This window comes from Trachypithecus francoisi, unplaced genomic scaffold, assembly GCF_009764315.1.
Source record: "Trachypithecus francoisi isolate TF-2019V2 unplaced genomic scaffold, Tfra_2.0 Lachesis_group11, whole genome shotgun sequence".
Lineage (NCBI taxonomy): Eukaryota > Metazoa > Chordata > Mammalia > Primates > Cercopithecidae > Trachypithecus > Trachypithecus francoisi.
Window position 1 is genome coordinate 111,675,216 of NW_022681456.1, and position 27,530 is coordinate 111,702,745.

Consider the following 27,530-nt stretch of genomic DNA (forward strand, 5'->3'; position numbering starts at 1 on the left):
TTTTTGAGGCAGAGTCTCGCTCTGGTGCCCAGGCTGGAGTGCAGTGGCACGATCTCGGCTCACTGCAAGCTCCGCCTCCCAGGTTCAAGCCATTCTCCTGCCTCAGCCTTCTGAGGAGCTGGGACCACAGGCGCCTGCCACCAGGCCCGGCTAATTTTTTTGTATTTTTAGTAGAGATGGGGTTTCACCGTGTTAGCCAGGATGGTCTCAATCTCCTGACCTCATGATCCACCCACCTCGGCCTCCCAAAGTGCTGGGATTACAGGCTTGAGCCACCGCGCCCGGCCTAATATTTTACTTCTTAAGAAAACTAATATTAAAATCTTAGTTCTTAAGAAGTGAAATACAAATGCTAGACTCATTTGTAAGCAGGTTGGTCACAATTTAAGCATTCTGTGTCTTTGTAATGTTCAGCACAAGGGTAACTACAAAAAGAGTACAAGAATATGTATAATATCTTTATTAATAGAGGGGGAAATAAGAATAAAGAAAAAGAGGTTAATCCAAAAGTAGGCAAAAATAGTGAAGAAAAAAGAGAAATAAAGCAGGCTATATTAAAAACCCAAAATTAGATGATAGAAATGAATACAAATATATCAGTAATTACAATAAAGACATATGTAATTGATTAGTCTGTTAAAAGGCAAAAACAGCCATTTACTGATTATAAGAGAAATATCTCCAATGTGAGGAAGGAGCAACACTAAAACTATTTTAATAATATAAAATATAACTGTCAAAATTATTATAGTAACCAGATTATAGGGTTAAAAGAAAAATAAAATGTGTCACAAATTAGAATATAACTCTGAAGGGAGTTGAAAGGCTGAATGATCTTATAATCATTAAAAATATTCAATCAATAGTTAACAGTCTTTCTCATAAAAGAATCAAGTATTCATCCCACCTTTGCTGTAAAAATTATACCTCAGGATAATCAAGTAATTGATGAAGGGCCATTCATTTTTATAAAAATATTCTAGCTAATAAGCAAGAAATAATTTATAGAATTAAAATATCACCAGGGGCACACTTGGTTTCTCAAGGCACCTGCTTGGCCCTCTGCCACATTTCCTTTTCTTCCTTTCCTTTTCTTACTGTTCTAAAGCTTTTTAATATATTTCCACTCCTGCTCTGAAACTTGCCTCTGTCTCTTTTTCTGCCTGTGACCCTCAGCTGAATTCTTTCTTCTGAGGAGGCAAGAATTGAGGTTGCTGCAGACGGATTTGCCACCATGTGACTTGGATACCTTCCACAGGTAAAATATTTAGTGCAACTCAATGTCATTAAACTACCAGAGATTGCCAGCTGGATACATCACACCTGAGTAAGCTGTGGAAAGGGTCCAAAACACCAGTGCTGGAAGTGATGCCCTCAGCTCCTGAACACATTTGTGAGGCCCTGGAAGATCTGAGGTTCCTCTTTAAGCAGAAAGTAATGTCTTTTCACCTCAAAGTTGCGCCCATCAAGCTCCAGATGGTCCTCAGTGAGCAATACCGTCCTCTCAATATTCAAGAGTCACCTGTCAGCCGGGCGCGGTGGCTCAAGCCTGTAATCCCAGCACTTTGGGAGGCCGAGACGGGCGGATCACGAGGTCAGGAGATGGAGACCATCCTGGCTAATACGGTGAAACCCCGTCTCTACTTAAAAATACAAAAAACTAGCCCGGCGACGAGGCGGGCGCCTGTAGTCCCAGCTACTCGGGAGGCTGAGGCAGGAGAATGGCGTAAACCCGGGAGGCGGAGCTTGCAGTGAGCTGAGATCCGGCCACTGCACCCCAGCCTGAGTGGCAAAGCAAGACTCCGTCTCAAAAAAAAAAAAAAAAAAAAAAAAAAGAGTCACCTGTCTACAGGGGGCCTCTAGATTGCCTCTCAGTGGGACATGACAGAGGCGAAATTCTGCCCCATCTCCCTTGAACCTGGATGAATACTGCTTTCACCAGCTCTCAGAACCAACCGTGCCCTGACAGTAAGAGGACAAAAGCCATAGAACCACACCAGCACCCCTCTGTCAACAGAAAGCAGTTATAGAAGACTGACCTTCGCCCATTTTACCCCAAAGATTTGGGGTGTTGGAATCTTGAGGGTGGAAATGGTGCAGTGGGTAACTAGTCAGGTATGAGCAGGCCAGGAGAGGGCGCAGACGCATGCGCGCACACACACCCGCACACCAGGAGTGCTGGGTGACCATCAGGTGGTCAGGCAGTTGTTAACTGTTTCTGTAAAGTAATAATTGGTCACAGCCAGTGCCAGAGAAAGTCAGTCTACTAATAGATGTAGATAGGAAACACCTGAAACTGATCAGCAGCTTCCCAGTAAGACCTCAGGAGTGAAGAGAAGGAGCGCAAGATCCCGGAAGTATGACAGCGTGTAAAACCCCCAGTCAAAAGGTCAAGCCGCACGCTTGGTTTCTAAAGTCGCCCACTTGGCTCTCTTCCAAGTGTACTTTCCTTCTTTTCTTGTCTTTCCTTACTGTTCTAAAGCTTCTTAATAAACTTCCACTCCTGCTCTAAAACAAAGGGCAAAAAAAATCACCAGGCCGGGTGCTGTGGCTCATGCCAGTAATCCCAGCACTTTAGGAGGCTGAGGCGAGAGAATCACGTGAGCCCAGGAGTTTGAGGCCAGCCTGGACAACATGGCAAAAAAAATCTCTAAAAAAAATTTTTTAAAAACACACAATAAAATACCTGGGCAATAATGATCAATGGCTGTGAAGTTCCACTGTATAGTAAGAGAGGACTTCATTGAGAAAATTGCACTTAAGCAAAGACTTGAAAACAGTGAGGGAGGTCACCAAATGGATATCTGAGGGACGAATATTCCAAGCAGTGGGAACAACCAGTGCCAAGGTTGTTCAGTGGGAATCTGTCTGAAAGTTAAGAAGTACAAAAAGCAGCCCAGTGAAGCTGGAACATGATGAGGAAAATTATGTGAGATGGAGTCAGTCAAATTATTAGTAACTGATAGAATGGAATTGACATCAATTGAATAGAGGAAGACTGGTTGAGGTAGGTTTGATGGGAGAAATGAGAAGTTTTGAATATTTTATGTTTAAGATGTTTATAGTACATCCATGTGAAGTTGTTATGTAGGCAGTTGGATATATAAACCTGAAGTTCTGGGCCAGAAACCAATTGTGGAAACCATCAACATAGAGATAGTATTTACATCCAGGGAACGGGAGTCAGAGCACTAAAAGGAGGAAACTGATAGAAAAATGAAGACAACCAGGACTGAGTTTTGGAGAGATATCCAGGACAAGTTGAATTCTTTCTTCTGAGGAGGCAAGAATTGAGGTTGCTACAGATGGATTTTCCACCATGTGACTTGGATACCTTCCACAGGTGAAATATGTAGTGCAGCTCATTAAACTATCAGAGATTGCCAGCTAGATACATGACACCTGAGTAAGCTGTGGAAAGGGTCCAAAACACCAGTGCTGGAAGTGATGCCCTCAGCTTCTGAACACACTCGTGAGGCCCTGGAAGATCTAAGGTTCCTTCTTGTTTTAATTGATTGATTGATTGATTGAGACAGGATCTTGCTCTGTTGCCCAGGCAGGAGAGCAGTGGTATGGTCATGGCTCATTGCAGCCTTGACCTTTCAGGCTCAAGCCATCCTCCCATCTCAACCTCCCAAGTAGCTAGGATTACAGGCACATGCCACTACGCCCGGCTAATTTGTGTATTTTTCATAGAGACAGGATTTTGCCATGTTGCCCAGGCTGGTCTTAAACTCCTGAGCTCCAGTGATCAGCCCACCCCAGGTTGCCAAAGTACTGGGGTTACAGGTATGAGCCACCACATCTGGTTTCATCTTCTTCTTATATACTACATAATTTATTACATATTATATTTTTTATAAAGCCTAAGAATAGAAAATTACATGAGGGGAGAGATTTTTGTATTTTCTGTTTAGTCCCCTGATACATCAAAAGTACATAGAATAGTGTCTGGCTTAGTAGGCATTCAATAAATATTTGTTAGTGAAAATCTATGGATTATGTCTTTTATGTTTGTTTTATAAATTATTCCATATGCTTAGGTCATAAAGGTAGTCCTCTTTTCTTCTAATTGTATTACATTTTTGCCTTCCACATTTAATTCCTAATCCATATGGAATTGATATTGTGTATGGAGTAAGGTAAGAATTTAATTTCATTGTTCACATCTCTTCATTTCTACAGAATAAAGCCCAAAAATATTAGCATAACATTCAGGGGACTTCATGATCAAGATCCACTTTATCTCTCCTGTGTTATCTCTGACTGCCACCCTGTGAAGCCTTGATTCAACTACACCAAACCACGGACAATTCTTGAGAACATGAAGTTATTAAAAGGTAAAATCTATATTTGGGGACAATATAACTGTAGAAAATTTCAAAAAACATCATTTGAAAAACAACTAAGCACTTAGAGCAATTGTTAAAATCTTTGCATCTATTAAAATGTGTGTAAAGATACCAAATTATGTGAGATGTGCTTATAATATTAGTTGATAAAAACAGAATTTCAAATTATATCTACCACATGGTAAAATCAAAGTTTTAAAAAACCAAAATATGAAATAAATGTTAAAGAAATATACTAAAATGTTAACATTAATGGCCATTATATTTGGGAGGAAAAATTTTTTCCCACTTCCTAGTTTTATTATATATATATATGTTAGGTTTTTTTTGTTTCTGTTTTTGTTTTTTGATACAGGGTCTTTCTCTAGAGTAAGGTAATGCGATTGCCCAGGCTAGAGTACAGTAATGCAATCATGGCTCACTGCAGCCTCAACCTCCGTGGCTCAAGCAATCCTCCCACCTCAGCCTCCCAAGTAGCTGGGACTACAAGCACACACCACCATGGCCAGCTAATTTTTGTATTTTTTTGTGGAGACATGATCTTGCTATGTTGCCTGGGCTCAAGCAATCCTCCTGCTTTGGGCTCCCAAATTGCTGGCATTACAGGTGTGAGCCACTGCACCTGGCCTTAAGTTAGTTTTACAGTAAAAAAAATTTAAAGAAAAACATTTCATATTTGAATGTAAATACCAATACCATTTATCCATAAGAGAAGTTCCACTAAATTTCAAATAAATCCTTGAAGAATAGGGACTTTAGCTTTAATTTTACATCAGTCATAACCACCAAAAAAAACTGAAATGTTTAATTTGGAATATTAAGTGTTTACACCTAGAAAGTACCTAGGTTCATTGTCACTGAGGTTATAGAACTAAATAACAAAGAGATTGGGGGGAACATTTATTACACATTTTCTATGCTCTACCTAGGCACTGTGCTAATTACTCTAAATATATTATCTCATTCTTCATTTTAATCTTCAGAGTAACTCTATGATAGAGATTTCATCATTTGCAGAGGTAGTTAAGAGCATGGATTCATGGATTTTCATCTACATGTAATAAGTAGAACCAGGAAAGTAGGTTTGCTGATGAGTCCTAAACTAAATTCTCAGGTAATATCAGGTTCTATTTTACAACTGAACGTGCCCCTAAAGATTAGCTATCCTAATATTTCACAGATGCAGAATGTATAAGTCCCTTCTCACATTTCTATAAAGATATTACCGAAGGCTGTGTAATTTATAAACAAAGGAGTTTTAATTGACTCACAGTCTCGCATGGCTGGGGAGGCCTCAGGAAACTTACAATTATGGCAGAAGGCAAAGGGGAAGCAAAGACCTTCTTCACATGGTAGCAGGAGAGAGACGTGCAAGCAGGGGAAATGCCAGATCCTTATAAAACCATCAGATCTCATGAGAACTCCCTATCACAAGAACAGCATGGGGGAAACCACCCCCATCCAATCACCTCCTCCCCGAATAGCGGGGGATTCCAATTCAAGATGAGATTTGGGTGGGGACACAGAGCCAAATTTTATCAAGAAGATTTCAGTATTCAGAGAGAAAAGAGATTAACGATCACACAACTTGTTAAAGGTAATAACACCAATTCCAGAAATATCGTTTCATTATTCTACTACAGCATGCTTTGTTTCCTGATCACTGAGTTTAAATAAAAATGATTGAATATTTGCCTTCAAAAATTACCCTGATAAGGTACTTCTTCCCCAAATGGATTCTTTTCCAAAAGGAATTTTAACAAGCTCTTCTGTCCATTCACACAACTTGAACACTGGAGACTTTCAGGACAATACCTGGAGGCCACACACTGATGCCATCTCCTTTTGGGGAATAAACATGGTATAACCTCTTGAGTAAGCATTACAGCTTTCAATATATAAATTCTCTATTAAAATGTTTATGAAGTAATTCTTTTTGTTGCTACTAAATGAAAACACTGTATCTTCTATTAAAAATTCATTAAGGAATGCCATTCCCAAAAAGATTCAATTAAGTATGTGAAACTTATCCCACTGTGACCTATATTGAGTTGTTCTATAAGACAACATAATCCCATTTTTGTTCTGAGCTCATCTCTGGGGGAAAAACTTGAATTTCATTAAGAAAAACAGCTTTGCTCTCTCAATTCGAGTCCCAGTGGAATTTGACTATGTGAACTGTCCTGGGTAGAAGGTGGGAAAGAGACCACTCATACTGTATCTCACACACACACACACACAGAGCCTTCCTATAGTATCCTTTCCATGTAAGATTAACCAGTGTCAATTTTTTTGAAGAAATATCACAGCACTCATTCATTTTTCTCTATAAGCCCAGCAAAGGTCATACATACTCTCTTCCAAGATTGATGTGCTGAAAATCATAGCTAAATGCTTTCAGGCCTTACTTAAGCATTCCCACTGAAATTATCCTCTCTCCTCTCTGATGATATAGATTCCCCATCTGTCTTTTGCATCATAGACTCTTCCAGACAATCTAATCTTCTTTCCCTGTGCAGAAATCCCTGCTGAAGGAACAACAGGCCATCCATATTCTGCTTTAACGGCCTTAAATGATGGAAAACTCACTAGTACTTCCTGAGGCAATCTGTGCATTGCAGGAGCAGCTTTAGTATGAGTTTTTTCCTGTATTGGTCATGGAGTCTGCTAATGTTTGTCTAAATGTCCCATGGGTTATTAGACATGACCACCTCCACAAGAGAGGCAATAATTAAACTGTATGAGGATGGCAGGTTTATTCTCTCATTCATTCCATTTACCCAGCACTTTTTACATGCCTCCATATTCAGTAGGACCCTAATCTTCAGTCATTAAAAATACATGTAGCGAAAATAAGGGCTTAGGCACTTGGGGTTGTAATTTTTTCTCACTTTTTTAATTTTTTATTCCTGGCCAATCATTTTTAAAGTGCTGATCTATAGACTGTTTTCACCAAAATCACCAAGAAATTATTATATTATTATTATTATTTTGAGACAGGGTCTCATTCTGTCACCCAGCCTGGAGTGCAGTGGTGCGATCTTGGCTCACTGCAACCTCCATCTCCCAGGTTCAAGCAATTCCCTGTGCCTCAGCCACCCCAGTAGCTGGGATTACAGGCTTGTGTCACTACCCCCAGGTAATTTTTGTATTTTTAGTAGAGACAGGGTTTCACCATGTTGGGCAGGCTGGTCTCGAACTCCTGACCTCAAGTGATCCGCCCACCTCAGCCTCCCAAAGTGCCAGGATTACAGGTGTGAGCCACCACACCTGCCGCAAATTCTTTTTTTAATCTTGGTTCCCACCCCTAAAGATCATGCTTCAGAAAGTCTGGAGTAAAGCTGAGGAAATCATATTATAAAAACTTAAAAAAAAAAAAACACTCTGTTGAAGACATTCTGGTACATCTTGATACAAGTTTAAGAACTACTGATCTAAAAAAACTCCTGAATCTCTAGGGTCTCTTTAATAGTCTACAACTGGGAATTGTTACTATGCTTATCAGTATTTAAACCCACTGTGTGACTTCCACCCTACAACTATGAAAATATGCCTTCTCAATACCCCATATTGCAGGTTGGATGCCATGGGAAATAGCCCTGGAGTCGGAGGTTAGCATGCAGGAAGTTTGTCTGGGAGTGATTGATAACTATGGGATAAGGAAATGAAGCAGGATTGGGCAGAGTGAGAAACTGGGCAGAGATGCCATCTCAAGAAAGACCTCAGCTGACTCACAGGCAGTTCTGAGGCTGGACTAGTTCTGTGACGTTGTTCTGAGTTGGGACGGGTGGTTGGGTCTTTACACCAAATATCAACCTGTTGTTGGATACAGGCTACCTCAGGAAGGGGTCATGACCTTGGCAAAATGGCCTTCTTCATCAGAGGGCAACCAATGGGGGAATAAAGTCCCTCAGTGCTGAAGGGGAATCTGAGTGCACTTCTCAACATCCACTTCACCCCCCTTCATAGGAAAAAAGATGGCAAGTGTTAAACCCAAGCATTCTTCAGCAGAGAACACTTTTTAAGTCACCGAAAAGAGCACATTACTATCTCTCACTTCCTCCCAGTTCGAGCACTGGATGTTTATGGAATGACTCACCACTAAAATGAAGCATGAATTTCTATGTGGAATTATTTCTAATGCCTTAAATGGCACTTCTTAGGGTTCATCATGCCTACAGTTTTGATAAATCAGGATAAGTTGTTTCCAAACAACTGGTCTTTTTTATTTGTTTAAAAGATTTATAGCTACTTGGGAGGCTGAGGAGGGAGGATCAATTGAGCCCAGGAGTTCAAGGCTGTAGTGAGTTATGATAGCGCCACTGCACTCCAGCCTAGGCAACAGAGTAAGACCTGTCTCAAAGTTAAAAGACTCAAAAATAAATAAAACAAAACAAAATATAAAATAAAATGGCCCCTGAACCCCATCTTCAGAATTGCTTATTCATAGCTCTGGAGAGAAACTAAAAACTCTGCACTTTTAACAAGCACCATGACTAGTTGTGACACAGGTAGCTCCCAGTCATATTTTGAGAAAAAAAATGAATTAAAAGATAATCTTAAAACAGTCAGTGAATATGTATATAATATACACTCAAATGAAACAAATACTGTATATACAAGCTTGCATTTTAAAGACTTCAGTGAGAAAGAGAGGATGTATATGAAAAAGAAATCTGCTTAGATCAAAGGAGGATCATGTGATGAAAATAAAGCTCCTAATCTCTTCTTACTGAGGGAAAAAAGAACTGTAGACTTTCTACATAGAAAATAATACCTACCCCAGGCAAAGAGGAAGAGAAGATACAAAAAGGATCTAGGTAGCTACCAAGAGCTGATCACTGGTCATCATCAATATGGAACAGACAACAGCTAAAAGTTGTAGCAACTTTTAAAGTATCTGGGAAATCATGCACAGATCTAGGGATCTTCTACCATCAACGACGTTTGGAGAGAGGAATTGTTACACTTCTGCTCAACGCAGAACAAGAATCGTAATCAGACTAGGCAAAGGTTGAGAACAGTTGCAGATTTTAGGTGTTGCTCTAATTGTTACCTTTTGAATATGTATGTCATTAATAGTCAATATTCTATATTAGAAGTAAATATTTGTTCCTTACTAAACTCTTATCATTTTAGCAAAAGCATGACTGTATATTATTATATATACTGGCAACAAATAGAAAATATAATTTGAAAAATAGCATTTAAAAAGCATCAAAGAATCACCATGGTGGACGAGAGGCAGGACTAGATTGCGTCTCCGATTCAGACGGACAGAGCAGCATGTGGAGGCTCGCACTGTGAATTTTACCTCTGAAACAACTGCAAGAACAAACTAGGAATCCCCAGGACCCACAGACCACTGAAGGAAGTGGACTGCTGCTCCTGCAGGACCCGGGAGACACCCCAAATACTGTGAGTGCCCAAACTGCAGAAGTGGAAAAGAGAGATCCTCCACCCCTGAACACACTCCCACTGGGGAAACTGAAGATCTAGTTTGCAAGAGAAGTTTCCAACCTTACCTGGAGCTGAGTCCATTTAGAGAGCTGAGCAGAACACAGGGGTAAAGGAAGCAGTGGGAAACGCCCTGGGAGCTTGCTGGACCCCGAAGCAGCCCATTCCGGTCTGGCACCACAGGGATCCTCTGGGAGGGCGGCCAGAGGCGCAGGAGAAAATGGCTGAGAAAAGGAAGTCTCCAGCTGAACTTTGTTAACAATTTGAACCAGGTGAGCAGCCTCCTGGTCAGGGGCGAGAAGCCTCCTGGTCAGAACTCAGGGGATGATGCAAATCCGGTGTGCATACTCCACAGGTGGGGGAAGAACCAAAACCTTTTTGTTTCACAGCTGGGAGGCCGATAGCCTGGGGAAAGTTCTTAAGCCCTGCTCTCCCACTGCCTGGAAACAGACTTGTGCACCGTAAGATTGAGAGCAGCCGGTCAGATTGCGCGGGAGCTGGGTGAAACCTGTGGACTGCTGCCTTTCCCCCACTTCCCTGACAACCTGCTTGAACTCAGAGGCAGCCATAATCCTCCTAGGTACACAAGTCTATTGACCTGGAGAACCTCACCCCCATTCCCCACAGCAGTCACAGCAAAACCTGCCCAGGGAGAGCCTGAGCTCAAACACGCCTTGCCCTGCCCGGACTTGATGGGCCTTCCCTACCTACCCTGGTAGTTGAAGACAAAGGACACACACTCCTGGGAGTTCTGGGGCCCCCGCTTACTGCCAGTCCCTCTCCATACTACCACAGCTGATGCTCTCTGGGAAGTGCCACCTCTTGGCAGGAGGCCAACCAGCACAAAGAGTCATAGAGTCAATTTCATCCCCTCCTGCCCCCCTCCTCCCCTGCCACCTCCACCAGAATAGGTGCTGGTATCCACAGCTAAGAGACCCATAGATGGTTCACATCACATGACTCTGTGCAGACAACCCCCAGTACCAGCCTGGAGCCAGGTACACTTGCTGGGTGGCTAGACCCAGAAGACAGATAATAATCACTGCAGCTCAGCTCACAGGAAGCCATATGCACAGGAAAAGGGGGAGAGTACCACATCAAGGGAACACCCCATGGGACAAAAGAATCTAAATAACAATCTTCAGCCTAGACCTTCCCTCTGACAGAGCCTACCCAAATAAGAAGGAACCAGAAAATCAACTCCGGTAATACGACAAAACGAGGCTCTTCAAAACCCTCCCAAAAAATCACACCAGCTCACCAGCAATGGATCCAAACCAAGAAGAAATCCCTAACTTACCTGATAAAAAATTCAGGAGGTTAGTTATTAAGCTAATCAGGGAGGCACCACAGAAAGGCGAAGCCCAATGCACGGAAATCCAAAAAATGATAGAAATGAAAGGAAAAACATTCAAAGAAATAGCAAAAACAAAAAACTATCAAAACTTCAGGAAACACTGGACACACTTAAAGAAATGCACAATGCTCTGGAAAGTCTCAGCTATAGAATTGAACAAGTAGAAGAAAGAAATTCAGAGCTCAAAGACCAGGTCTTCAAATTAACCCAATCCTACAAAGACAAAAAATAGTAAGAAAATATAAACAAAGCTTCCAATAAGTCTGAGATTACATTAAATGACCCAACCTAAGAATAAACGGTGTTCCTAAGGAAGAAAAGAAATCTAAAAGTTTGGAAAACATATTTTGGGGACTAATTGAGGAAAAATTCCCTAGCCTTGCTAGAGACCTAGACATCCAAATACAAGAAGCATAAAGAACACCCGGGGCCGGGCGCGGTGGCTCAAGCCTGTAATCCCAGCACTTTGGGAGTCCAAGGCGGGCGGATCACAAGGTCAGGAGATCGAGACCATCCTGGCTAACACGGTGAAACCCCGTCTCTACTAAAAAAAAAAAAATACAAAAAACTAGCCGGGCGAGGTGGCGGGCGCGTGTAGTCCCAGCTACTCGGGAGGCTGAGGCAGGAGAATGGCATGAACCCAGGAGGCGGAGCTTGCAGTGAGCTGAGATCTGGCCAGCGCACTCCAGCTTGGGTGACAGAGCGAGACTCCGTCTCAAAAAAAAAAAAGAACACCTGGGAAATTCATCAAAAAAATATCATTGCCTAGGCACATTGTCATCAGGTTATCTAAAGTTAAGATGAAAGAAAGAACCTTAAGAGCTGTGAGACAAAAATACCAGGTAACCTATAAAAGACAACCTATCAGATTAACAGCAGATTTCTCAGCAGAAACTCTACAAGCCAGAAGGGATTTAGGCCCTGTCTTCAGCCTCCTCAAACAAAACAATTATCAGCCAAGAATTTTGTATCCAGTGAAGCTAAGCATCATATACGAAGGAAAGATACAGTCATTTTCAGACCAACAAATGCTGAGAGAATTTGCCACTACCAAGCCACCACTACAAGAACTGTTAAAAGGAACTCTAATCTTCAAACAAATCATGGAAACACATCAAAACAGAACCTTTTTAAAGCATAAATCATGCAGGACCTATAAAACAAAAATAGAAGTTAAAAAGCAAAAATGAGAAAACCAAGGTACACAGGCAACAAATAGTACAACGAATGCAACAGTACCTAACATCTCAATACTAATATTGAATGTAAATGGCCTAAACACTCCATTGAAAAGATACAGAACTGCAGAATGGATAAGAACTCAGAAACCAACTATCTGCTGCCTGCAGGAGGCTCACCTAACACATAAGGATTCACATAAACTTAAAGTAAAGGGATGAAAAAGGCATTTCATGAAAATGGACACCAAAAGCAAGCAGGGGTAGCTATTCTTATATTAGAAAAAAAAAAAAAAACTTTAAAGCAACAGTGGTGTTATACATTATATAACAGTAAAAGGCCTTGTCCAACAAGAAAATATCACAATCCTAAACATATATGCACCTAACACTGGAGCTCCCAAATTTATAAAACAATTACTAACAGACCTAAGAAATGAGATAGACAGCAACAAAATAATAGTGGGGGACTTCAATACACCACTGACAGCACTAGACAGGTCATCAGGACAGAAAGTCAACAAAGAAACAATGGATTTAAACTATATCTTAGAACAAATGCACTTAACAGACATACACAGAACATTTCTTTCAACAACTACAGAATTCACATTCTATTCAACAGCACATGGAACTTTCTCCAAGATAGACCATATGATAGGGCACAAAATGAGCCTCAATAAAGTTAAGAAAATTTAAATTATATCAAGCACTCTCTCAGACCACAGTGAAATAAAACTGGAAATCAACTCTAAAAAGAACCTTGAAAACCATGCAAATGCATGAAAATTAAATAACCTGACCCTGAATGATCATTGGGTCAAAAACAAAATCAAGATGGAAATTTAAAAATTCTTCAAACTGAATGACAATGACACAACCTATCAAAACTTCTGGGACACAGCAAAGGCGGCGCTAAAAGGAAAGTTCACAGCCCTAAGGGCCTACATCAAGAAGACTGAAAGAGCACAAACTGACACTCTAAGGTTGCACCTCAAGGAACTAGAGAAACAAGAACAAATCAAATCCAAACCCAGCAGAAGAAAGGAAATAACAAAGATCAGAGCAAAATTAAATGAAATTGAAACAAAAAAAATACAAAAGATAAATGAAACAAAAAGCTGGTTATTTGAAAAGATAAATAAAATTGATAGACCATTAGCAAGATTAACCAAGAAAAGAAGAGAGAAAATCCGAATAACCTCAATAAGTAACAAAACAGGAGATATTACAACTGATACCATAGAAATACAAAAGATCATTCAAGGCTACTATGAACACCTGTACCCACATAAACTAGAAAACCTAGAAGAGGTGGATAAATTCCTGGAAAAATACAACCCTCCTACCTTAAATCAGGAAGAACTAGATACCCTGAACAGACCAATAACAAGCAGCGAGATTGAAATGGTAATTTAAAAATCACCAACAAAAAAAAGTTCGGGACCAGACGGATTCACAGCAGAATTCTACCAGACATTCAAAGAATTGGTTCCAATCCTTTTGACACTATTCCACAAGATGGAGAAAGAGGGAACTCTCCCGATTTCATTATATGAAGCCAGCATCACCCTAATACCAAAACCAGGAAAGGACATAACCAAAAAAGAAAACTACAGACTGATGTCCCTGATTAACATAGATGCTAAAATCCTTCACAAAATACTAGCTAACTAAATTCAATAACATATCGAAAAGATAATGCACCATGGTCAAGTGGGTTTCATACCAGAGATGCAGGGATGGTTTAACATACACAAGTCAATAAATGTGATACACCACATAAACGGAATTAAAAACAAAAATCACATGATTGTCTCAGAGATGCAGAAATAGCATTTGACAACATCCAGCATTCCTTTATGATTAAAACTCTCAGCAAAATTGGCATACAGGAGACATACCTCAATGTAATAAAAGCCATCTTTTATTACATTTGCAGTGACCTGGTTGAGACTGGAGACTATTATTCTAAGTGAAGTAATTCAGGAATAGAAAATTAAACACCGTATGTTCTCACTGATATGTGGGAGCTAAGCTATGAGGATGCAAAGGCATAGAGTCATTCTATGGACTTTGGGAACTTGAAGGGAAGGGTGGGAGCAGGACGAGAGATAAAAGACTACAAATAGGGTAGGGTGTATACTGCTTAGGTGATGGCTGCACCAAAATCTCACAAAGCACCACTAAAGAACTTATTCAGGCTGGGCGCAGTGGCTCAAGCCTGTAATCCCAGCACTTTGGAAGGCCGAGAGGGGGCGGATCACTAGGTCAGGAGATCCAGACCATCCTGGCTAACATGGTGAAACCCCGTCTCTACTAAAAAATACAAAAAACTAGCCAGGCGAGGTGGCGAGCGCCTGTAGTCCCAGCTACACGGGAGGCTGAGGCAGGAGAATGGCGTAAACCCGGGAGGCGGAGCTTGCAGTGAGCTGAGATCCAGCTACTGTGCTCCAGCCTGGGCGACAGAGCGAGACTCTGTCTCAAAAAAAAAAAAAAAAGAACTTATTCATGTAACCGAATACAACCTGTACCCCAATAACCTATGGAAAAATAAATTTCAAAATAAAAAAGATCCATCCTGGCTAACACGGTGAAACCCCGTCTCTACTAAAAATACAAAAACTAGCCGGGCGAGGTGGCGGGCGCCTGTAGTCCCAGCTACTCGGGAGGCTGAGGCAGGAGAATGGGGTAAACCCAGGAGGCGGAGCTTGCAGTGAGCTGAGATCCGGCCACTGCACTCCAGCCTGGGCAACAGAGCGAGACTCTGCCTCAAAAAAAAAATAATAAAATAATAAAATAAAAAAATAAAAAAGATTACCCTACAATCCCTCTTCTGCGTCTGTTGTGAAAACACAAGATTGGGAAAAGACATAACTGACATACTCCAAGTTTTTCTGCATTCCAGAATTGGCTGGGTAACCATACTGCTATATGGAGCTTGACAGCGCATTCATGACAATTTTCACAAAAATGAATAAATAAATAATTTATCCTGGAATAAATCGTCAAGTACTCAGAAATAAATCTAATGCGTGAAGTGTAACATCTCTACTCCAAAAAAATACAATATGTTGGCTGGGCGTGGTGGCTCATGCCTGTAATCCCAGCACTTTGGGAGGCCAAGGTGAGCAGATTGCTAGAGCCCAGGAGTTTGAGAACAGCCTGGGCAACATGGCGAAACCCCATCTCTCCAAAACAAACAAACAAAAACATTAGCCGGGCCTAGTGGCACACATTTGTAGCCCTAGCTACTTGGAAGGCTGAGGTAGGAGAATTGATTGAACCCAGGAGGTTAAGATTGCCAGTGAGAGATGATTGTGCCACTGTACTCCAGCATAGGTGACAGTGCAAGACCCTGTCCCCAAAAAATAAAATAAATAAAATAAAAAATAACAAAAATTATTGGGAGAGAGATATTATATTCATCAATTAGAAGACTCAATACTGTAAAAATACCATTTTCTCCCAAATTGATCTATAGATTCAATGCAATCCCAGTCCAAATCCCAGCTAAATATATTTTTAATGAATTTAACAAGCTGGTTCAAATATTTGTATAGTAATACAAAGAACAGTCAGACTTTCACTTCCATGTATCAAGACTTATTACATTGCTGCAGTAATTAAGAGAATTAGTGAAAGAATAGATATTAGTCTAACTGGAAAAGGAAAGAGTCCACTTGATGTATGATAAAAGTAACATACGATTAGTTAGGAAAAGGATATTCTTTTTAGTAAGTGTTGCTGGGTCAACTGGATATGAATCAGTTGGGTAACCACAGGTGAAAATGTGGATCTTGAGCTTCTGCCTCACATCATATGCAAATATCAGTTCCAGATATACTGTAGATCTATCTATATGTGAAAGCTAAAACAACTGAGCTTCTTGGCACAGAAAGACAAATGTCACATGTTCTCATTCATCTGTGGGAGCTAAAAAGGTGGATCCCATGGTGGTAGAGGGTAGAATGCTGGTTACCAGAGGCTGGGAAAGGAAGGGAGAAGGGGGCATGAAAAGAATTTAGTTAATAGGTACAAAAGTGCAGTTAAAGAGTAGGAATAAGTTCTAACATTGAATAGTACAGTAGGGAAATTACAATTAAGAATAATTTATTGTACATTTCAAAATAGCTAGAAGATAATTATAATATTCCCAACACAAAGAAAAGATAAATGTTTGAAGTGATGGATATCCCAATTACCCTGATTGTTACACATTGAATACATGTATCAAAACATCACATGTACCCCAAAAATATGTATAACTATTTTTGTTGAGACAAGGTATTGCTCTGTTGCCCAGGCTGTGGTACAGTGGTGCGATCTTGGTTCACTGCAGCCTCGACCTCCCAGGCTCCAGCAATCCTCCCATCTCAGCCTCCCAAGTAGCTAGGACTACAGTCACATGCCACCACACCTGGCTAATTTTTGTATTTTTTGTAGAGATGGGGTTTCACCATGTTGAACCCCTAGGCCCAAGTAATCTACCTGCTTCAGCCTCCCAGAGTGCTGGGATTACAGGCATGAACCACCACACCTGACTGTATAATTATTATATATCAATTAAATGTGTTTTTTAAAAAAAGGACTTTTGGAATAAATCATAAAATAATATTTTAGTAACATTTATAAAACAAAATATTATAAAATTTATTTAAAAGATTTATTAAACAGAATTTAAAAGGGACTAACCATAAAAGAAACAAAAATTGATCAATCATATTACATTAAAATTAATAATGTCTGTTCATCAAAGACATCACTAAGAAGTGAAAAGTTAAGCCCCAGAGTGGAAGATGTTTCCATACATCTTACTGACAAAAGACTCCGATTCAGAATACAAGAGAACTCCTAAAATCAATAAGAAAAATACAGACAATCCAATAGAAAAACTGGGCAAGAAACTTGAATAGACACTTTGCAAAAGAGGATATCCAAAGGGTCAGTAAACATATCTAAAGGCACTCAGCTTCTTCAGTTGAAACAAGAATGAGACACCATGACCATCTCCCATTAAGGGTAAAAATAAAAATGACAGTACCAAGAGTTGACAAGGATGAAAAGCAAGTGAAATTCATGTAAAACTTCTTGGGAAAAATTATTCAGCAGTTTCCACTAGAGATGATTACCATATGCTCCAGCAGTTTCACTCCTTGGTATGTATACACACACACACACACACAAATGTGTCTCTATCTTCCCTAAAAAACATATATAAGAATGTTTATAGAAACACTGTTAATATTAATGAAAAAATTGTGGACTTTTCATACAACAGAATAGTTAGTACTATAGAGCACTGAGAATGACACAGATTTGCTACATGCAACACCAGGAATAAATCTTACAAACATAATGTCCAGCTAACAGAGACAGACCCAAAAAGTACATCCTCTTTGGTTACATTTATATAAATTCCAGAATCAGGCAAAACTATTCCACAGTTTAGAAGTCAAAGTGGGCTGGGCGCGGTGGTTTACGCTTGTAATCCCAGCACTTTGGGAGGCTGAGGTGGGCAGATCATCTGAGGTCAGGAGTTTGAGACCAGCCTGACCAACATGGTGAAAACCTGTCTCTACTAAAAATACAAGGTTAGCCGGGCATGGTGGTGCACACCTGTAATCCCAGCTACTCAGGAGGCTAAGGCAGGAGAATCGCTTGAACCCAGGAGGTGGAGGTTGCAGTGAGCCGAGATCACATCATTGCATGCCAGCCTGGGCAGCAGAGCAAAACTCCATCTTAAAAAAAAGGTCAAGGTGGTGGTTACATTTGGGGCCGTAAAGACTGGATGTTTATACTAGAATAGACTTTGGGCTTCTAATAATAGTGTATTTATTTTTCTCAGGGTATTGGTAATTTCCTTTGTGGAAATCGATAAAACTATGCCCTGTGGTCTGAACACTTTTCTGTATATTTGTTATACTTCAATAAACATGTATTTTTCCTCAAACATCCAAAGCATTTCACAAGAGAGAAACACCGATTTCTCTTTGCCTAAAACAAATGTGGGATCTCAAGCACCCCTAGCTCAGGTATGAGGCCAACTAAACCATTTCACACTCACAAATGACAGATGTCTCCAGCTGCAATTTTCTAAGGCTGATATATTCCCAAAGTTCAACTGCTCCACTTAGGAGGACTTTTCCCGCTCACGCTGGTCTTTCTATTGGGCCATCCTCTTAAGCGTGAGTTTTGTTTTCTCCTTCCATACATGGTTCTGATGCTGATAAGATCAGGCTTTTTTGGATTTCAGAAATTTATTTTCCATTTCTTACTTGCAATGGCAGCCATAAAACAATTGCAGAAAGATAATTTGCCATCTAAATCTTTAAAAAAAATAAAAAGGAAAGGAAAGAAAGAACAAAGGAAAAAACAACTTAAATGCTAATCCATCTGCATTGTTTGATCCCAGCATCCTCATTTTAAATTCCCATTGAATCTTATTGTGTAATTTTAGTGTTTTGCAAAGAACCAAGTTTTTATGAATTCCTACAGGCTGGAATCATAGATATTTATCCCTTTATTCTTGATATTTCATTGTCAACGTCAAAAACAGCATTAATTCAACTTCACATTTTACCAAATGTTATGTCAATGTTCCAAAACCCCCTGGCCCCAACGTTAATTCTTTCCCACTTTTGATTAGTCTATTCCATGAGAACTACAGCAACTGAAATTGCCGCAGAAGAAAAGAGAAAGAATTAGAATTTAGTTATTGACTTTTCCAAAGGTCATGGAAATGAATATATAAAACAATCAGGTGATAAATAATTGCTGGTACAAAATGAGCAGTGCAAATGACTGCCTATTGAGATTTTTAAACTTTCTCTATGATTAAGCTATGGTAAAGAGCAGTGTCTACCAATTATAATTTCTAATAAAGAATCTGGCCTAAAAGGTTTTTAAATTACTTTTATTGAGCTATCTAGACTTGTCTCTATTTTTACAATTGGTACAATTAATCTATAAGAGCAAATTTTAGTCATCTTCCTTTAAAGACTATGTAATTCTGATACTAATTTTATCTTATATCAAGATAAAAACCTACATAAGGAGAACAAAGACTAATAAGTCACAACTTGCACTTTTATTCAGAATAATTGAAAAGAACATTTCTTATTTAAAGTAGTGGTACATAGTTAGGTTTTCTTCCACTACTAAAAAGTCTTTACCAATAAAAATATGCATACTTGTAATATATTCAGAATGCAATGAAATCACAAAATCATAGGTAAATAAAAAAATATATTTACCTGCCAATATCTGTTTTTATTACTGACAATTGGGTAGGAAAAAAATTTTGCAAGTCTGACCATTCCTTTAGAAATCACAATGACCCGGCTGGGCGCGGTGGCTCACGCCTGTAATCCCAGCACTTTGGGAGGCCGAGGCAGACGAATCACAAGGTTGGGAGATCGAGACCATCCTGGCTAACACGGTGAAACCCCATCTCCACTAAAAATACAAAAAAAAATTAGCTGGGCGAGGTGGTGGGCGCCTGTAGTCCCAGCTACTTGGGAGGCTGAGGCAGGAGAATGGTGTGAACCTGGGAGGCGGAGCTTGCAGTGAGCCGAGATCACACCACTGCACTCCAGCCTGGGCAATCGAGTGAGACTCCGTCTCTAAAAAAAAGAAAAAAAAAGAAATCACAATGACCCTAAAGTAATATTTTTCTTCCTCTAAGTGTCAGTAATTTCCATGGCAACTCTCCATCTGCTTTTCACTATTTTCACAGACTTTTCAAATTAAGCTTACATATGTCAATGTTCCAAGATTATCTTTGTGTTTGCATAAACCATATGACTCTTTGACAAAGTTCAATGCACCAAAACATTAGAGAAATATTTAAATGTCACATCTGTTATGTAAAAAAAAAAAAAAAGACTGATGTAAAATAGAAGTGAAGTTGGGATGGGAGCACTATTTCTACAAATTCATTTGTAATCCATTTTTAAGCCAATGACTACAGGCTTCTCCTTAGTTTCTAAATCCGAAAACTGATTCAGATTACAAGGAGAAAGTATTCTATACAGAATATTCTTAAGTTTATCCCATACTTAAAATCTATAGGAAATATCCAATTTCCCAATCTAACCATATATAGCAGTCTCTGTTCCATGAATTATACAAGTTTTACTAAGGATTATATAAAACAGTAAGGTCTCCTTTCCACTGTAGTTTCAATGTTTGCCCCTCCAAAACTAATGTTGAAATTTAATTGCTACTATCACAGTTTTAAAGATGTGGGACCATTCAAAGGTGATTAGGCCAGGAGAGTTCCACCCTCATGGGTGGAATTGGTGCCATTATAAAAGGGCAAGTTCAGCCCCCTGTTGCTCTCTCTCATCCTCTCACCTTCTGCCATGTGATGATGTAACAAAAAGACCCTCGCAAATAGCCGGCATCTTGATATTGTACTTCCCAGCCTCCAGAACTCTGAGCCAATAAATATCTGTTCATTTTAAATTACCAAGTCTCAGGTAGTCTGTTATAGCAGCACAATGGACCAAGACACCTTTAAAAAAAGAAAAAAAAAACTTACTAAAAGCCAGATGGGAGCTATGTGTCAAACAAATTTGGAACATCTTTTCCCACTACCAAATCCTTATCATAATGTTAATAGAGAATGGCTTCAAAAATAGTTAGGACCATGACAAGTGTCCTGTTTTGAAAAAAAATTAAACTTTCATCCAAGATTTCTTATTTATTCTTCAGTCCTATGTGACAGAAATCCACCACAAAATCTTATAGAGAAGAAAAACCAACAGAACCCTTAACCTTTAATGATTGAGACTTTGGTACTAAGAAAGGCAATTATCTTAATGGCTACATTTCCTACCAAAAAAAAAAAACCATTAATTTTAAGAAGACTTTCTTAAAGATGCAAAAAATAATCTTATGTGGCATTGTTCAACGGATTTGTTTTCTTCTTTTTTAAGTAGGTAGATAAGTCTTGCATATAGAGAAGGCACATGTTCAATGACTTCTTGAGAAGAGTTGAGAAGAACATCACTGTTATAATCTTATCTACCACTCTAACTTGCTCTTGAGCCCCAAATCTCTACTGTTTGCTTTTATCTGTTCAGGCCATTGAAAATCCCTGAAGAAAGACTCACATCTGAGAAAGACAAACCATGACACGTCAGCTCAGTTTATTTGCATTTCCCTAGCAAAGAGTAGTGCTCTGAGAAAATAGAATAAGTATGTTTCCATAAGATAGGATGCTAGTAGGCGGGTGCAGTGGCTCATGCCTGTAATCCCAGACCTTAGAGAGGCCAAGGCAGGGGGATTGCAAGGTCAGGAGTTTGAGACCAGCCTGGCCCATATGGTGAAACCCTGTCTCTACTAAAAAAATACAAAAGTATCTCGGCGTGGTGGCGGGTGCCTGTAGTCCCAGCTACTAGGAAGGCTGAGGAGAAGAATCGCTTGAACCTGGGAGGCGGAGTTTGCAGTGAGCCAAGATCGTGCCACTGCACTCCAGCCTGGGTGACAGAGCAAGACTCAGTCTCAAAAAAAAAAAGAGATAGGATGTTAGTGTCCCTACTGGAACTCTACCTAGCAAGACCAGACTGGAGTAAGCACCTACAGAAAAAAGATCTTTTAAAAGCTGGGCAGGGAGAGTGTCATGAGCACATTAATTATCTGGAGCAGGCCCAAACATGGAATGACAAAGTCAGTCAAGTTTAATTTCTTTGAGTTTGTTCAGTGTGTTAGGCATGCCTTAATCCAGTGATGTTTAACTTTGTTTGTATGGCAGATTCCTTCCACAATGTGATAGAAAGCTAAGTTTTCCCAAAAATTTTCCCTTCAGGCATGGCTATAATTCATGTGATAGTATGTGACAGGATTTCCTTCTTTGTATGGATGAATAATATTCCATTGTATGCATGTACCAAATTTTCTTTATTCAGTCATCAATCAATAAACATTAAGGTAGTTTCCACCTTTTGGCTATTATAAGTAATGCTGCAACGAACATGGGAGTTCAAATATCTCTTCCAAATACTGATTTCAGTTCTCTTGGATAAACACCCAGAAATGAGAATGCTGGATGGTAGTTCTATTTTTTAATTTTTTGAAGAATCTCCATACTGTTTTCCACAAAAGTGGACATCATGCTACGTGAAATCAGCCAGTCACAGAAGGACAGTACTGCGTGATTTCATTTATATGAGGTTTTTAAAGTAGTCACACTCATAGAAACAAAAAGGAGAATGGTGGTTGCAAAAGCTGGAGGGAGGTGGAAGTAGGGAGTTGCTGTTCAATGAGTATAAAGTTTCAGTTGTACAAGATGAAAAAGTTCTAAATATCTGCTGTACATTATGCTTATAGTTAAAATTTTGTTAAGAGGGTAGATCTCAAGTTATAAGTATTTTACCACAAAAAAGTGGCTATCATATTTGCATTAACTTTATGGAGTTCAAGGTCTTTCTGATGCACAAGATTAAGAGTCTTTGATCTAGAGGATCCCTAGAACCCAAGGATGTTCTCTGTCCCATGATGACTCAGGCAGACAGGACATACCTGAGGAGACAGGACCTCTCCAGAAAGTCAGAATGGTGACACTAACCCTCCATTGTAACCAGCAGGATCTCTTATCTGCTGCAATTCAGAATAGCTATTGCTATTACATTTTTTGATTTAAAAAAATCAGAGTATTTGTAATCTTGTCAATTATCAATTCCCATTCTTCGTTCCATGTCATGGTAAAGAAGGTATCTGTATCACCTGTTTAGAATTATCTAAAGCAACTGTGACATCAGAAGTAATATACCTTTGCCCTTACTGATATGAAAGAATTTTTTTTTTTTTTTTTTTTTTTTTTGAGACAGAGTCTTGCTCTGTCGCCCAGGCTGGAGTGCAGTGGCATGATCTTGGCTCACTGCAAGCTCCGCCTCCCAGGTTCACACCATTCTCCTGCCTCAGCCTCCAGAGTAGCTGGGACTACAGGCGCCCACCACCACGCCTGGATAAGTTTTTGTATTTTTAGTAGAGACAGTGTTTCACTGTGTAGCCAGGATGATCTCAAACTCCTGACCTCATGATCCACCTGCCTCGACCTCTCAAAGAGCTGAGATTACAGGCGTGAGCCACTGTGCCTGACCAAGAATATTTTTTTAAAAAGTGGAAGGGAAGGACAAAGGAAAGAAGGAAAAAGGAGAGTTAACATCTTAGTAAAGATATTCTATCTGTACATAATTGATTGGTTGATGTATATATAAATCTATACACATATAGACTATATAATTATAGTCTTTTATATATATAAGAATATAGATACACATACTATATATCTTATTATACATAGTATGTATGTCCACATGTATATTTCTAATCAGAAAATGTATAACCAGAGAGATCATTGTCAGGTTCATAGGCAAAACCACTTCTGAAGTTAATTAATAATAAGGATTGTAGGAGTACATGTAAAGATTCAAAGAAGTAGAAACCAAATCAATATTTTCTAAAACTTTACTCTTCATCTTGAACCTGTCAGTGTGGCAATCTAAGGTTCTTCGTGTGCTTAAGTTACAAAGTCTTACCCTAACACACAATTCCATATGGAATAATCAAACAATCCAAATGTCAGAATTCAGACAATTCTTAATGGAAACCTAAAAAGAAACATAAAGAAAAGTGGCCTAACCTTTAATTAGAAACAAAATGTGTAAATTTTTCTTAAAGAAAATATTTTCTAACCACCTACTCTCTCTGTCCCAAAATTTCCATTTATTAAAATTTATTTATCCTCTTACCATCCTGGAAAATTCCAGATTATCTATCCACTGCCTTTGACAATGCTGCTCTCTTGCTGTTAATAGAACTCTGCCATCTTGAGGTTCTTTCATGCCTTTATCTGGATTAATCAGTGCTATTGATTTGAAAGATTCACAGAACACTTTTTGAGTGATCCTGGAGATGCTTAGTTGTGATATACTGTTTACTGTTTTTTTTTTTTTAATTCTTTTAAGGTCTCCATATTATTGTTTTTCAACTTTTATTGTTGCTCTCACTCCTTCCCCTTCGTCCTATACCCCACCACACTAGGCTTAGCCACCTCCTTCTCCATTGTATTTATGTAGCTCATATATAAATTTATCCTGGCATTTATGGCACCAAAATCTCCCCAAATTTAAATAAATTCTCTCAGATAATTAGTTTCCTAGAATATTACAAGCTAGCATATCTGGTCCTCCAGCCCCACCCACTCTACACACACACACACACACACGTTTGCATTATCCCCATATAATTTCCAAAAGATAATACAAACTCTTTCAAAATAGGCTTAGATTAACTTATATAGCACCTATTAAGTGTTAGACTCTGTTGGCTTTAAATACCTTTTCATTTCATCAACTTCCACGGTAGCTTTTACTCCCATTTTGGAGCTCAGGAAACTGACACATGGAAATCTAGGTAAATTTCCCAACGTCGCACAACCAATGAGTGACAAAGCCAGGACACAAGCTGGTCATTGGCCTCCATAATAGAGGGACATCTGACTCTTTCCTCTCATTTGATCCTATGTAGTAACAGCATCTGCAGAGTCTCCCAAATTGATCCCTTGTCAATTTCCACTGCCCAATCCAGGCTCTCACCATAAAACTAGTCTCCCCACTTAACAGTTCCCATCTCACCCACAACATGCACCTCCAGAAAAATACTTTACATACACTGTGATCATCACATAGTTCCCTCATAAAGAAGCCCTATTATTTCTCAGATTATGTCCAGATATCCAGGTTTCTCCTGCTAAAAATTGGGCTCTCTGTCCCTTGGGCTTCTACAGCATTTTTGCACCTACTTCACAAGCATCTGTTTCACACTGGGGACACAGAGGGATAGAGACCTTGCCATCAGAGAATTCACAGTCCAGTAAGAGAAAGCAGACACTTAAGAATGTGAAAGAGTATGTGTCTAAGTCCATTTTCTGTCGCTTATAACAGGATATCTTAAATTGGGTAATTTATAAAGAAAAGAAATTTATTTCTTACAGTTATGGAGTCTAAGTCCAAGGTTGAAGGGCCACATCTGGTGAGGGTTTTCTCACTGGTAGGAGAGAGCAAAGGGCATTACATGATGATGCCTGCTCAAGTCTCACTGTCTCTTTTTATAAAGTCCTACTCCCATGGTAACCCATGAATTCATTATTCCATTAATCTACTAATGGATTTATCCATACATGAGGGCAGAGCCTTCATGACCCAATTATCTCTTAAAGCCCCCACTTCTCAATGCTGCCACATGGAGGATTAAATTTCAACATGAGTTTTGGATGGGAAAAATACTCAAATCATAGCATTCTTTTACTGACCCCCCCAAAACTTATGTCCTCCTCCTATACAAATACATTCATTCCATCCTCATGGTCCCACAGTCTAAACGACTTCCAGCACCAACTCAAAAGTCCAAATTCCAGAGCCTCATCTATGAGCCTATGAAATCAAAACAAGTTATTTACTGCCAGGATACAATGGTGAGACAGGCATAGAGTAAACATTCCCATGGCAAAAGGAAAAAATAGGCCAGGATAAAGGAGTAATGGGCCCCAAAAAAGTCCAAACTCTAGCAGGGCAGACCTCAAAGCTAGAAAATAATCTCTTGCTATCATGTGCTACTTCCTGGAGATACTGGGTTGGGGATTAGGCCCCCAAGGCCTAAGGCAGTTCCATCCCTATGTCTTTACTTGGAGCAGTCCACATGGCTGGTCATAAGGGTTAGAGTCCAGTACCTGTAATTTTCTCAGACGGCGATTGCATGCTGCCTGTGGTTCAACAGTTCTGGGGTCCTGATGGCTGTCTGGCTCCCATGGCTCCACCAGGCATTGCCCCAGTGGCGACTTTCTGTACTGGCCTCACTTCCACAACTCTACTAGGCATTGCCCAGGTGAGGACTCTGTGGCAGCTCCAACGTCACATTTTCACTCTGGCATTGCTCTAGTGTGGGCCTTCTGCAGTGGCTGCGCCCTGAAACAGGTCTCTCCCTGGGCTCCCAGGCTTTAGCAACATGCCTTGAAATCTGGCTGAAGGCTGACAAGCCTCCACAGCTCTTGCTTTCTGCAAGCCTGCAGAATTAGCACCACATGGACACTGCCAAGGTTTATTTAACACCTCGGACCATTCGAACTCCAGTTAGAGTGGCCAAGAAACACTGCACCAGAATTTGGGGAGCAGAGTTCCAAGGTGGCCCTGGGCAGCAAGCCTGTGGAGCGTGCATTGGGTCCCTCCCTTGAAATCATTGTGCCCTTATAGGCATGTGGGCCTGTGATGGCCTGTGAGGGGAGGGGCAGACTCAAAGATCTGTGAAATGCCTTCAGGGTCTGTCTCCCATTGTCTTAAGAAATAGCACCTGGCTCCCTTCTATCCATGCTAATCTCTTTGGCAAAGGTAGCTGGACTATACCGTTGGTTTCCTCTCCTGAACATGCTTTTTCACCCTTTACATGGCCCGGCTGAGCTTTCCAAATCTTTCTACTTTGTTTCTCTTTTGATCATAAATTACATCGTCAAGTCATATTTTCCCTCTTGCAGCTTAGCATAAGCAATTAAAAGCAGTCAGGCAAAAGCCTGAATGCTTTGCTACTTGGGTATTTCTTCTGCCAGCTACCCTAGTTCATCAATCTCAAGTTCAGCCTTCCACAAAGTCCTTGGCCATGGACACAGTTCTGCCAAGTTATTTGGCAGTTTATAACAAGGACACAAGGATGGTCTTTATTAGTTTTCTTTCTTTCCTTTTTCTTTTTTCTTTTTTTTTTCTTTTTTGAGACAAGGTCTGGCTCTGTCATCTAGAGTGCAACCTCACTCACTGCAACCCCAGGCTCAAGCCATCCTCCCACCTCAGCCTCCCAAGTAGCTTGGACTACAGGCATGCCCCACCGCACCCAACTAGTTTTTGTATTTTTTGTAGGAACAAGGTTTTGCCATATTGCCCAGATTGGTCTCAAACTTGTGAGCTCAAGCAATCCACCCGCCTTGGCCTCCCAAAGTGCTGGGATTATAGGCGCAACCCACCACACCCAGCTACTACAGTTTTCAATACCTTGTTCCTGAGTTCCATCTGAAACCTCACTGGAATGGCCTTTACTATCCAGATTTCAATCAGGTCATGACCACTGAACCAGTCTCCAAGGAGTTCTAAGCTTCCCCTAGTCTTCTAGGAGCCTACTGAGACCCCAGAGCCC

At 40.0% G+C, this 27,530-nt stretch overlaps 1 long non-coding RNA gene across 1 annotated transcript; it reads right to left on the reverse strand.

Moving 5' to 3' along the window:
• Positions 1–17,986: 17,986 nt before the first annotated feature.
• LOC117090423 lies at positions 17,987–27,164 on the reverse strand. Its single transcript, XR_004439998.1, has 3 exons — positions 25,346–27,164; positions 20,703–20,862; positions 17,987–18,673 (listed from the first exon to the last, which is right to left on the reverse strand). It is a non-coding gene; the product is annotated as an uncharacterized LOC117090423 (long non-coding RNA).
• Between the last annotated feature and the right edge of the window lie 366 nt (positions 27,165–27,530).